Below are 14351 nucleotides of genomic sequence, written 5' to 3' on the forward strand. Positions count from 1 at the left end.
TTTTACATAGACATGGTTATTTCTGAGATCCGCAGACGGTGAAGGCTGGAGGACATTGTTAGTTTTGGTTAGTCACCAGATCCAGTCAGAGGGTGGGTTGACACAAAAGAAGAGTAGTGAATGTAAACACCCGAAAAATCAAAGGTCACTCCATTTTAAAGTGAATACTTATTCACAACTATAATTTGGAAGAACAGAGTGTGTGATTTCTGGTCAGCGACAAACTATTTAAAGTGCCCTTAATTAATTTGAAGTTCTTTCAGATGTTCCTTGAAAGTTTTAATACAGAAACATGTGAGACTTGTAAAGCTGAGTAAAGGGGTAAAAAAACAAAAACAACAAAAGAAGTTTCCTTCAAGGTGAAGAACTTGTGTGCTCAAGATGTTGATGAACACACAAGATATAAGGGCTCTGCAAAAACAGGCTACAGCTCCTGTAAATGAAAGGATCAAACTCTTTCATCAGTTTACAGTATTTGTCTTGAACTAAAGCAGTGACATACAGTTTGTGATGGAGCAGTGTGTGTGCTGTACTCAAGAGGTCAAGTGAAAACTTAAGATGGCATGAAGCAAAATTATACACCCTATACTGTACATGCTTACTATATGCTTTTATTATCTTTTTTTATTTTTAAAGGAGGAATCTGTAATATATTTACTGTAATAAATCATAAAATACCCATAATATGTCATCAGAGATCAAGAAAATATGACTTTTTTTTTGCCCATTTCCTATTAATCAGCCTTCACTCATCAGCCACTCATTTTTTGCGTGTGCCATAGCTACATATTGCTCCTTTAAATAACAGCAGGGCGGTATGATTACAGTGAAACAGCAGCTCTTACTCTCCTGTGGCTCTCATCTGGCTTACAGCATCGCCACACACTAGACAAGAGCCTAAAACACACAGAATGACTCGCATCAACAAAGATTAGTTTAATCCTAGATGAGTTCTAATCAGAGTTTAGCAAAAGTAGGTTTAAAAGAAGTAAATATGATCAAGTGATCTTGAGTGACCACTTGATTGGATCTCACTTCCGTGCTCTGTCTGACAGTAAACACACCTGCACAGTTTGGGACAAACTGACACAATGTTTTTATTCATAGAAATAAATATCTTAATATATAACATTTGCTGAATGTACAAGAGGACCAAAATAGTTAAGAATCTGTCATAAATAGCATCTGTAAAAGTTTATAACAGTTCTCCTAACTGAGCAACTCGCAAAACTGCACGATTTTTCAAGGGATTCTGGAGACTTTCTCTATATTGGTTACCATTTATAAATTTTTTTACCCAAATAAAATGTTGTCTTCTTTCACAGTGAAGTAACTGGGCTGTATTCCACATGGGCTTTGAGGTCAAAGGGGCCTGACATTGGTGTAAACTTATTGTTTCATTCTTTAGCTCCGTTTTATATATTCACACACGTTTGTTTTGTCTCTGCTCCAAACCATGGATGTATTATGGTCTAAATGTGCACCACCATCAGAGCGTCTTGTTCCCATGACAACTGACCGGAGAAAGACACATGGCGCGTCATGTTTATGGACTTTCATAAACTGAGTGTGATTCAGTTAAACAGCTTCTAAATGTTAACATGTAGATGCACTTCACAGAGAAGCCACTAGCACAACAATTCTGTAACAAACTACCGTTAACGGACTTTAATGTTGACTTTACTAGAAATGATTCAGAATTTGCTGTGACCATACAACAGTTTATCAACTCTCTCCTCACTCAGTGACTCCCAAAATTGCACAATTTTCTATTATATTGCAGGTATTAGTTTAATGATGAAATCAGGTGAAACAGTCGATGTGTTCACAAACTTCTGCTGCTCACCTTGGCAGGTAAGAGAACCCAGACGTGTCATTTGCATCCATTATGTCGAAGAGAAGCGTGAAACAGTGGGTTATTAGTTACAGTTATTCCTATAATTCAGACTGATGCATATTAATTGTTTGTTTTAGCCATATTTCATCATTCATCTGTAACTTGCAATTACATGCTATCCTGGGTTTTTGTGTTTTGCATTATATTTGGTTACAGTTCATGTACATGGACATTCTGGTTAAAGTAACACAGTATAGTTTAGTCAAGTTCATCGGGTCTGTAGTGCATGAGTTCATTCACAGCAACTGTTTCTTTGTCACTTAGCATGTGTGATAAGCGACATCATTTGTGACATCATGAGGTTAAACCAGACGTGTAAATGAATTATATCATTTGTCTGTTTTGATTTGTTAACGTATGGATATCATGTAAGGTGGCATGGTATGAGAAAGTTTAGTAAAACTAAATTAATTGTCTAACTTGTCTGCTGTATTTAGATTTATCTATGAAAGGTACAGTCCAATTGACTCCAGCGGTGTGCAACTGATGTAAGGTTACTTCTTTGTGTAGATGTGTGCATATGAAGTGAAGTTGTGTTAAGCTGAATCAACTACAACAATCTCACAAGAAGGCAGATATCTCTACAGCCGATATCTGTATATATCGATATATATTTGATTTGAGGGTGAACTGTCCCTTTAGTTTAGTTTGAAGGCCTCAGCGAATTTTGTGTGTCAGTGCTGCAGGTGATGAATATGTTGCTGTTGGGGGCTGATGAGGAAAAATGCAGCACTGAGACAGTTAGAGAAAAACTAGCTTTAAAAGTTATATAATTATTCATCTTTTTTTTTTTTTAGCTGGATCAGTTTGCTGAATTGTTTCGTCACGTCCCTGCAGCAAATGTTTTCTGGTTCAGGGCAGGACTGTGTCCTGGTGGCTGTGAACCTCTGCTGTAGGTGTAGGTGGACAGTTTTGTGACCATGTGATATACAGGAGCTGCTCTGGAACACTTAGTGAACCAAAAAGGCTTGAAACAGCCCTGAGCTCGGGGCTTCTTATAGCCAGGGGTGATTATTTAATGGACTGTCAGTGAGAGAAAAAATAATATTCACTCGAGGGCTGCAGCTAATTTCTAGTTTCATTACTGATTTTTCAACTGACTATTTTCTTATTTGATTGATTCATTATTTGCTTTAGAAACTGTCAGAATATATAAAATAATCATCTCAGTTTCCCTGAGCCTAACTCTACAAACACAGAACGTCCCTGCAATATTGTGATTGTGACATAACGTTTCTGCAACATTACAGTTATCTGCAGGTGTGTTGTTGCTACATTGTTGAAATGTTATAGCAGGAATTCTGTGGTATTTTTGCAACGCCTTTTCAACATCCTCTGCATGACAGTTTTCCAGTACTTCGTATGAGTTCCTTCAGGAGGCTGTGATGTTGTGACTGCAACAGCAAATTTAACCAATCCCTGTGAATTCTTTACAACCTTGTAATTTTGTCTGCAAATTTGACCGATCACTGTAGCTTTTTGTAAGATCCACCAATCAGAGCAGTCCCCTGTGCAAACATCATACATGTACATCTCAGTGAACCGACTCACTACTTTTCTGGATTTATATGTTTTTTTATTTTGTCACAAGTACTGAAAAGAACACAACCTTTGTCATTGACATTTATTAATGTTCTGGGCACTTTCATTTTAGAATTTTGGCTGTTTTGACTCAGTTTGAGCTCCAGAAAGATTCTGCTTCTTTGTAGAATACCCTCTGTGTGCACTTCATTTATAAAATTAAGTTTTCTTGTCATTCTAAACCTTTTCATTAAGGTTAGAAAGAACACCCGGAACAGTGTGTGGGTGCATTTCATTTCAATAAATTATACAAAAAAAGAAAAAAAAGTAATAACTTGCAATTTTCACTTGGTCCTACAATTTCAAAAAATTGCAAAAAAAAATCCTAAAAACATTGCAGAGTGCATTGCAGTTTTTTAGGAAAGCTGCTGTGAAATCATTCACATTTTAGGCCACAACAATCACAAAAAAGGCCTGTGAAATCCTGGAGGGACTGTTTAATTAATGACATCACTGCAACGTTGCTAAAAAATAATCTCCAGAAAGTTGTGGAAATGTTGGAACAACACAGCAGCGACATTTAAAATAACATCCTGGCAGTAACACTCACTTGTCAGTTGCAACAACACGTTCCTGCACTGACTCTGTGAGAGCAGGGAAGTGAACATCTTAAAATGTGTTGATTTGTCTGATAACAAACAAAAGGTCTTCAGAGAGCCATAATAGAAGACAGAAGAAAAGCAGAAAATATTCACGATTGAAAAGCAAATTCAAATGGGAAGCAAATGCAAATAAACTTTTTTTTTTCTGCCAGTGAACTTAATTGAATAATGGACTAATTATTTCATCTCCATTATTCTCACTATGATTTAACATCATCAGCTACCAGTATATCTTTTGTTCTGCTCAGTCAGTGGGCTTGTTAATAATCTGTACATGTCAGTATTGACCTGTTGTGGTCACTAGGTTCATGGTCGGCTCGTTGCAGTCACAGGAATTCACCACTGGGGGGCGCTGCTGTCCATCACATCACTGTGTGTGAGCGTTTATTAGACCATCCAAGCATTTCTGCCTGTTTTAATCCTAACACTACACCGAGTGCATCTCACATCACTCTTAACTAGTTTTTCAGTCAGATTTTAGACAGTTTTACTTCCTTCCAGCCGTGGCCTGAAGCCTTTTCATCAAAATCAACTAGACTTGAAGCTGAATATCTGCAGCCACTTCAGATAATCAAGTGCAACCTCACTGCTGTTGTGCAACATAGTCGGGGTTCCTGCCAGCTGTAAAACACAATTAAGAGGCTCATTTTGAAATTACAAGAAGTGGCACTTGGATCCCTCCTCTCCTCCTCTGCGGCTCTGTTTGAGGTTTCTTCCATTTTTTTTTCTGGTCAAAAGATTTTTGGAGCAATGATTGTAAGAAAAATACATATTTTTCCTGATTTAGCTAATCTTAAAATGAAGATGCACCCAATTACAAAACAATCTACATAAATGTGGAATTCCATTTTACCCAAAGGTAATGCTGTGTTTTTAAACCTGTGCCAGGACTCATTTGTTCTACAAATTAAACATAATTTACTTGTATTATACACAGTTTTCTTTTAATTCTTTAAATGAGGATATTCATATTATTCATTTAGTCACATTATACTAGTTTGGCGTGGTACTTGGTTACTTTGTCAACTCTGATACCCAGTTGTGAGTCACATCACAGTGTAATGGGTGGTGCATGTTAGGCATGATTTAGATAATTGTGTTCATAAAGATCTTACAATTTATAACCATGTTGAAGGTTATATTTTTCACTTATTTCAATAAGTTCAACTGATTTTCAGCATCAACAAAAACTGCTAAATCCCACCAGGATTTGAAATATGGCTAAACAGCCATTTTAAGTTTTAAATAAAATTCAAATTTCATTTGTGTTCATACACATCCTATAATTTGTAACAGAGTTGAAATTATTTCTGTTATTTCAGTAAATATCTGTGCAGTCCCATCATTCATCAGTTGTTGTGTTTAATCCTTGGGCCTCCCCATGTCCGGTGTGGAGTCACACACCGGCAAGCTTTGTGAAGCCCTCGCTCTTCTGGAACATTCATCATGATGGAGATCGTAATTGAATAAATATCAAAATGAAAATTTTATAAACAACACTGACAAAGATGTAAGAGGCATGAGCTTGCAAAAAAAGAAAAAGATTAAATTAATAAATAAAACATATTAGACATGTGGGATACACTAGTATTATTCTGGTTTTAGGATCATTCTCTGGACATGTAAATTCAGAATGTACATCTCTGTTGGGTTTTTTACAGCAGTTTATGACACACAACCTCTTCTGCTCTGTGCTGTTAACAAACCAACAAGCCAACAGTTTGCAGGACTGAGGCAGAGATGAGTGCAATCTCAAATTTGTGGTCGGAGGGAAAAACCAACCTACTTTTAAACATTATTTTAAACATTTGATTTTTTTCTATTTTGCACAAATATCACAATGTTAACGTTGTTAAATGAATGAAAGAGGGAGGCTGTGTTTGCAAGGTCAAACAAATCTGTCAGCAGTGGAAGACTTTGAAAAAATACCGTTTGAAAAAATACTGTTTTGATGAAAGAAACACAATATGCACAGGAATATTTAAGGGATATTCATTTTCAATAGCCATGTAAACAGCATAGGAGGAATATTGTCTTTTTCAGAAAAAGGACAAAAACTGGAGTGTGTAAGGGCCAGATTGGACTTGGGCCTCTGTGTGTGTGTGTGTGTGTGTGTGCATGTATGTGTGTGTGTGTGTGTGTGTGTGTGTGTGTGTATTCTAGGCGTGGCTCTCCCTCTTCCTCGTGGCTGCCAGAGCACCTGACCACCTGCACTCCAGTCTGATTATCAGGACGCCTGCTATCCATCAACTCATCAGTCCAGCAGCTGCTCTTTCAGATTGTTGCCTCTTAGCCGCCTTAGAGTTGTGAATGTTATGTGTTTTTTTTTTTTCAGCTGGAAACTAGTATTTGTTTCTCTGTGCCTCAGTATCACCTTCAGCAGACCAGTCAGCCTGCCCTCTCTGGCAGCCACATGCACCCAAGCACTTGAAGCTTCAGCCTGCCAACCTGCCTGCTCACTTTCCAGCAACTACCCCCTCCCCTCCAAAACCTTGCTTCCGCTCCCTGCTACCATTCTCTCTGACTTTGCCACCAGGATTCTTCCACTTTGTCCATCCTCTTCCCCTGTCTCTGTAAAATCATAACAGAAACTTCATCAAGATCGTCCCGACAGGAGCTGGAATACAACTACTCCTGGTTTAAATGTCAGAAAGCACTCCAGCACACTGTCTCGCTTTCTGTTGATTTATTAAATATCCAACAACATTTCAGTCTGGACGACCTTCACCAGGTATATTTAATAATAACAATAATAATAATAATAATCTTCCTCCAACGCACCTGTCATACATTCAGGTGTGCAGAGACCTTTTTAACATTTTTGAAGAATTTTAAATGTCAGAAATTAACTCAGCGTCCCAAATAACCCCCCAAACCACTCTAATAATGCTTAGTATTGTAAGAATCAGTCAAGCAGTTGCTACTTAATGTTAATTATGCAGATTGCCCAACATGTACAGGTTTGCATGCAGCAGTTTCATAATGTTGAAGACACTTTACATTTCTGACATGAAACTTTGAAGCATTTTTGGGTTCACATTGCTGCCAAGTCGACTATTTCCATTACTATGATGAAAAAAACATCAAAGTAATGACTTATGATACCGACACATTATTTTGAGAATGTTTCACATCATAAAGACTTACAGAATCTTTTTCTCCCATCACATTAGTGAACATGGGCGTCCATACAAAACAGTCCATGAGACATTATTATGAAACGGTTCATAAAGACCAAAGCTGTGTCTTAATTCTGCACTACTTCTAAAGTACGGAGTGTGTTCAGGCTGGAAAAGTGACAGAATGACAAAAACTTAAAACAGTCGGTGTGCAGAGTAGAACCAGACTTGATTTTTGACTGTGCTGTTATTCAGTACACATACTGGAGGGAAAAGAACAGCAGCAAAACAGAATATTGAGTGTTTAAGCACAGTGCTTCACTGCCCTCTCTGGTTCAGAGTGGTGGTATGCATGCACCACCTTTATTCCTAAAAGCAGCAGACTTCCTGCAGTACATCACAGTGACATTCATTTCTTTACTGGTGCAGCTATACTGAGCATTACTGTACCGTTTAAAAACCTATAAACTCTCTTTATTTCTGTCTTGGTGGCAGTGTTATGTGTACAGAAGTTGAGAACGGCTGTGTTTGCAGTTTTTTTTTAATACTGCTCTCTGGAGATCGCATTTTAATTGTTTTATTATGCTGTTTGTTTTCTTGTAATAAGAGGTTAATTCATTCTTTTTATCCAGAGAAAACAAAATGCCAGTTTCTCAAGAAAACGGCAATTTATCTCAGGAGCACTCATCTGCATTTTCAGCTTAAAGAAGCAATATGTAGTAATTACACATGCAAAAATGGGTACAGCAGGGTTTTTTTTTTAAATTAATTTAGGCTCAATTCTTAAATGAGAATTCCATTTTTCAAAACATAAAGTTCAAATCTTTGAACAACTCATATGTTGTTCACAGCAGATTTGAATTTTTCATTCATTCAAGCCATCTGCACACATTTTATCATGTGTTCAAAAGAGTAAGAAAATATTTGCACAATGACCACTTGTATATGGCTGCTCATCGACACTGAGACTTCTAAGACTTCTGATGCTTCTACTTCTAAACATTGTTTGGTCATGTGAGCTGTCACATGCAAAATGATCCGTTCAGTGATCAAAACCTGTCAGACGGACATGTATATTCCACCTATGAAAAGTTATGCTTGTGGTGTCTACTAAATTGGCAAATAATATCCCAAGTGACAGTAATGAACAGGAATCATGAATGTCATTGTGTGCTAAGTTTTCTATATGTGACTTCACATGAAAGATCAGAGGTGAATTTTCTGTTCACAGTAGATGTAATCAAGGGTACCGTTGAGGGTAAACTCAGTTGATCACCTCTTTGAAATAAGGCAAAGAATTTATTTATCTATTTTCAGATCAACTGATCAATCAATGAGGACACACACATGTGTATGAGGATAGGCTGAAATGTGTGGATACTTTTTCTCTGTATAACTACAGACTGAAATTTGAGTCTAAAAACTCAGTGTGATACACAACAGCTTGACAAAATTCTTTATGAGCTGAATACTGTTCAATTTTTTAGACTCAAACTATAAGTAAGTAGTAAGTGTCAAGAAAAAGTGAAACAAATTGCAAATTGCATATTACTGATTGCCTTTTTTTTGTAATTTTTACACAGTATCTGTACTTCTACTTGAGTACAGAGTGTGTGTTCTTTTGTCACACTTCTTATTTGTATGTTCCTGTAACCAGAGAACTCCTGTAAAGGAAGGGTTGCTCATAATGACTTTTTAATCAATTAAGCAATCAATATTGTAAATACTGTGTATAATTAGGCTGCGGTTTGGAATTTGGACACAGGACGAGATGCACAGTGTTCATTACAGCATCAGTGTTAGATGAATGCGTCCACAATCACATATTTTGAATTTGTATCACAACACAGACTGTGGACTGTGGTCAGTTGTCATGTCATGTGACATGGCTCCGTTCCATTTCTACAAATGATAGGATGGAGTCAGCATGCATGATACAATGAGCCTGGGACTAGCTCACGGAAATGGAATGCAGCCACTATTAATGTTATAAATTATACTTTGCCCTCTCCTGCTGTGACATGCCAACATTCCTGCCATGTAAAAGGCCTTCATCTGTCATCCACCCTCCTCCTCCTCTTCCTCAGCCTCTCCTCCACCCATCTGCCATTTGATTGGATTGGTCAGAATCAGATTAAAATTGATTGTTCTCCATTGATCCCTGGGAAGGAAACTGAGTTGCAATCCCCTTCTCCTTTCTCTGCACAAAGATCCTTTTTACTGTAAAATCATGCTGAAACAAAGAGATGCACTTTAGGGAAAGAGGTGCTCTTTGTAGAGACATTTCATACCACTACAGCAGCTCAAATCATTGTAATGGTATATTTTGTTGGTGTTGTTTGTTGTTGTGGGTTACAAGATCTAAAAATACATGGAGTCATTGACAGAAAAATTGTGGAAGCTGAGAACGGTGGTACAACTGAATCCTCAAACCTCAAGTCTAACTTCAGAGCTCATGAAAAGCAAAAAAGGTGTTGTGATAATGTCTGCCTGTATTCACATACAACAGACGTCCTTCTAAACTTCCAAATTATTCTGAGATGGAACCAGACATAATGTTGGGGATGTTAATAATGTATTTCTGCTGTTATAAACAGAAGTTTCATTACAGAGTATAGGACTACCAAGGATTAACAGGTTCAATTAAATTAGTGTTAAATTCCTGTTGAAAGTAAAACTTTTTTACATGGCTGATGGGTCAGTGCAGATGATAAATGTAGTCTGCTGACCTTTCCTAAACTCTGTGCTTTCATAACAGATGAGCAAGTTTGGTACCTGGCAGAACATTGTTCAAGAAAATTGGTTTCCCAGGGTTGATGCAGCTCTCTTGCCCCTCTCCAGTGGCTCCTTGTGGCATTGTAAAAAAATAAATATATGGCTTTTTTTTTTTTTTTTTACATTTTCATTTATCTTCGCTGTAGGTCTTAAGTCAAGGCCTTCCCAGATAAAATTTCAGTTATTACAATACAGGCATAGGATTATCAGAACCCTTTCTTTATTGTCGTTTCATACCATTATTCACTTTCAACAGCTGGTAAACATCAATACAAAGATGACTATTGGTTATAGTGACAGTTAGGTTGACAGTTGCAGGGACAATTATGGGACTGGATTTATTGTGTATTGTGAGTGGGATTCACTTGTGACTATGGAGCATCCATAACACATTTTAGTATGTTTTTGTTGTTGGACATAATTTAGTCCAGCTTGTCAATATATTTTAGCACTATTTATATTTTTCAGTATAACAGTACAATGGTCAATTTGAGAACTGATGCTTTTGATGCTTGATGTTCTGATCAGGTGTGAGGTCTCTTGCATGTTTAATTTTGAGTTTAAGGCAAAGATTAGGTTAATAAACAACTTTTTAGGTTATCGTTTTGGTAGCTTATTAAGAAAATAACAAGACAACCCAGAGGGACTGAAAGGCACCCTAAAAACTTGGTATTTCATCTGGGAGAGGTCCCTTATGTTGTACCAACTTAGAGTGTTGTGTGCCTGATGTGCATTCTTGTCAGCTTGCTTTGTGTTTTTCTTTGTTTGGCTCACAAATATCAAATAAACTCATTTCATGTTGCAGGTGTGTTATACAGTCAAATCTGCCTAATTTTACAAGCTTTTTACAAGCTCCTTTAGTGGAGTAATGATTTTCACATACAGAAGTGCCAAAGTGGAACAATAGGAATGTAATTGTCATAATGATGGAAATCATCACAAAATGATTGTGTTGACCAAATATTGCAGCCATTCTTTATTTATGCACTGTCATTTCACGTTATATGACATTAAACTCATTTGTTTGCTAGCTTATCCGGAAAATAACAAGAGAATATTTAATATTCACAACACCAACTGATCTATATTCAACTTGCTGCACACACAAATCAAAATGCACACGGATACACACTGCTCTAAACATGCTCCAAACGGACGCATATATGGACAGCTGCAGGAACCACGGATGTGTGACCTACAACCTTGTGGTTGGCATTTAATGATTCCAATTTCAACTGAGGGTGAAAAATCTAGTACATCTAACTGTGCAATGCATGTTTTTAAACCTTTGTGGAAGCGGACATGTCACAGCCTATAACTATTACTCTGTCTGCCAGAACATAGCGTTAAATGACAAAATGCTCTTCTGATACGCCCCCTGGTTACCCAGAGGAGGAAACTAGAAATCCAAGCTGAAATAGCCTGTAGTTTTTCCATAACACCAACAACATCACTGTGATATCACCGGATGCAGGAGAACTCAGCTTCCTCTATTAATGTAGCAGCAATGAGGAATTTATTGTTTCAACTGACTACATTTACCATCAACACTGACTGGACATTTCTGTGAAAAGTGGCAGAAATTCTGTTAAAGACAAAAATATCAGTGTTCAGGCTTGTTATAAAAATGTAAGCTACAGTCAGTTTACTGTATTTCCATGATGTTCAATGACTCCCTGTTCTGCTGAAAGGAAAAATACACATCAGACAGCTCTGTATGAGGCAGGCGTGTGTGTGTATGTGTGTGTGTGTGTGTGTGTGTGTGTGTGTGTGTGTGTGTGTGTGTGTGTGTGTGTATGTGTATGTGTGTGCAGACAAATTTATGGGGTGCGGAGCCTGCTTTCAAGTCTGTACCACATTCCCTTCAAAAGTTATTCCACAAAAACCTGGTGAGGTATGCACCAGAGTCCTTGAGGTTCTGGTTGACCCACTTGCTGACCTTGTAGAAACTCAATGGTAGCACCGTTGGATCCGGAATGTGTGAAAATGGGGGTGCAGAGCTTGGTTTCAAGTCTCTACCACAATCCTTTCAAAAGTTATCCCCTGAAAACCAGTGGAGGTATGATAATGACATGGTGCTAGGGTTATAACCTAACACTGATGACATCACAGAGCCAATGCTAGATCAAAGCACAGGATCCGTGACGTCATCACATTCCCTTTGATGACATCACAGCCACCTAACATTCTGATGTGTTCACTTGTGTGTATGTGTGTGTGTGTGTGTGTGTGTGTGTGTGTGTGTGTGTGTGTGTGTGTATGCACCAGAGTCCTCAAGGTTCTGGTTGACCCACTTCCCGACCTCGTAGAGACTCGAGGGTGGTACCGTTGGATCCGGAATGTGTGAAAATTGGGGGTGCAGAGCTTGGTTTCAAGTCTCTACCACCATCCTTTCAAAAGTTATCCCCCGAAAACCAGTGGAGGTATGATAATGACATGGTGCTACGGTTATAACCTAACACTGATGACATCACAGAGCCAATGCTAGATCAAAGCACAGGATCCGTGACGTCATCACATTCCCTTTGATGACATCACAGCCACTTAACATTCTGATGTGTTCACTTGTGTGTGTGTGTGTGTGTGTATGCACCAGAGTCCTCAAGGTTCTGGTTGACCCACTTCCCGACCTCGTAGAGACTCGAGGGTGGCACCGTTGGATCCGGAATGTGTGAAAATGGGAGTGCAGAGCTTGGTTTCAAGTCTCTACCACCATCCTTTCGAAAGTTATCCCCCGAAAACCAGTGGAGGTATGACAATGACATGGTGCTAGGGTTATAACCTAACACTGATGACATCACAGAGCCAATGCTAGATCAAAGCACAGGATCCGTGACGTCATCACATTCCCTTTGATGACATCACAGCCACCTAACATTCTGATGTGTTCACTTGTGTGTGTGTGTGTGTGTGTGTGTGTGTGTGTGTATGCACCAGAGTCCTCAAGGTTCTGGTTGTTCCACTTCCCGACGTCGTAGAGACTCGAGGGTGGCACCGTTGGATCCGGAATGTGTGAAAATGGGGGTGCAGAGCTTAGTTTCAAGTCTCTACCACCATCCTTTCGAAAGTTATCCCCCGAAAACCAGTGGAGGTATGATAATGACATGGTGCTAGGGTTATAACCTAACACTGATGACATCACAGAGCCAATGCTAGATCAAAGCACAGGATCCGTGACGTCATCACATTCCCTTTGATGACATCACAGCCACCTAACATTCTGATGTGTTCACTTGTGTGTGTGTGTGTGTGTGTGTGTGTGTGTGTATGCACCAGAGTCCTCAAGGTTCTGGTTGACCCACTTCCCGACCTCGTAGAGACTCGAGGCTGGCACCGTTGGATCCGGAATGTGTGAAAATGGGGGTGCAGAGCTTGGTTTCAAGTCTCTACCACCATCCTTTCAAAAGTTATCCCCCGAAAACCAGTGGAGGTATGATAATGACATGGTGCTAGGGTTATAACCTAACACTGATGACATCACAGAGCCAATGCTAGATCAAAGCACAGGATCCATGACGTCATCACATTCCCTTTGATGACATCACAGCCACCTAACATTCTGATGTGTTCACTTGTGTGTGTGTGTGTGTGTGTGTGTATGCACCAGAGTCCTCAAGGTTCTGGTTGACCCACTTCCCGACCTCGTAGAGACTCGAGGGTGGTACCGTTGGATCCGGAATGTGTGAAAATTGGGGGTGCAGAGCTTGGTTTCAAGTCTCTACCACCATCCTTTCAAAAGTTATCCCCCGAAAACCAGTGGAGGTATGATAATGACATGGTGCTAGGGTTATAACCTAACACTGATGACATCACAGAGCCAATGCTAGATCAAAGCACAGGATCCGTGACGTCATCACATTCCCTTTGATGACATCACAGCCACTTAACATTCTGATGTGTTCACTTGTGTGTGTGTGTGTGTGTATGCACCAGAGTCCTCAAGGTTCTGGTTGACCCACTTCCCGACCTCGTAGAGACTCGAGGGTGGCACCGTTGGATCCGGAATGTGTGAAAATGGGGGTGCAGAGCTTGGTTTCAAGTCTCTACCACCATCCTTTCGAAAGTTATCCCCCGAAAACCAGTGGAGGTATGATAATGACATGGTGCTAGGGTTATAACCTAACACTGATGACATCACAGAGCCAATGCTAGATCAAAGCACAGGATCCGTGACGTCATCACATTCCCTTTGATGACATCACAGCCACCTAACATTCTGATGTGTTCACTTGTGTGTGTGTGTGTGTGTGTGTGTGTGTGTGTGTGTGTGTATGCACCAGAGTCCTCAAGGTTCTGGTTGACCCACTTCCCGACCTCGTAGAGACTCGAGGGTGGCACCGTTGGATCCGGAATGTGTGAAAATGGGGGTGCAGAGCT

Source organism: Lutjanus erythropterus, chromosome 21 (genome assembly GCF_056507025.1).
Source record: "Lutjanus erythropterus isolate fLutEry1 chromosome 21, fLutEry1.hap2, whole genome shotgun sequence".
NCBI classification, from domain to species: domain Eukaryota; kingdom Metazoa; phylum Chordata; class Actinopteri; order Lutjaniformes; family Lutjanidae; genus Lutjanus; species Lutjanus erythropterus.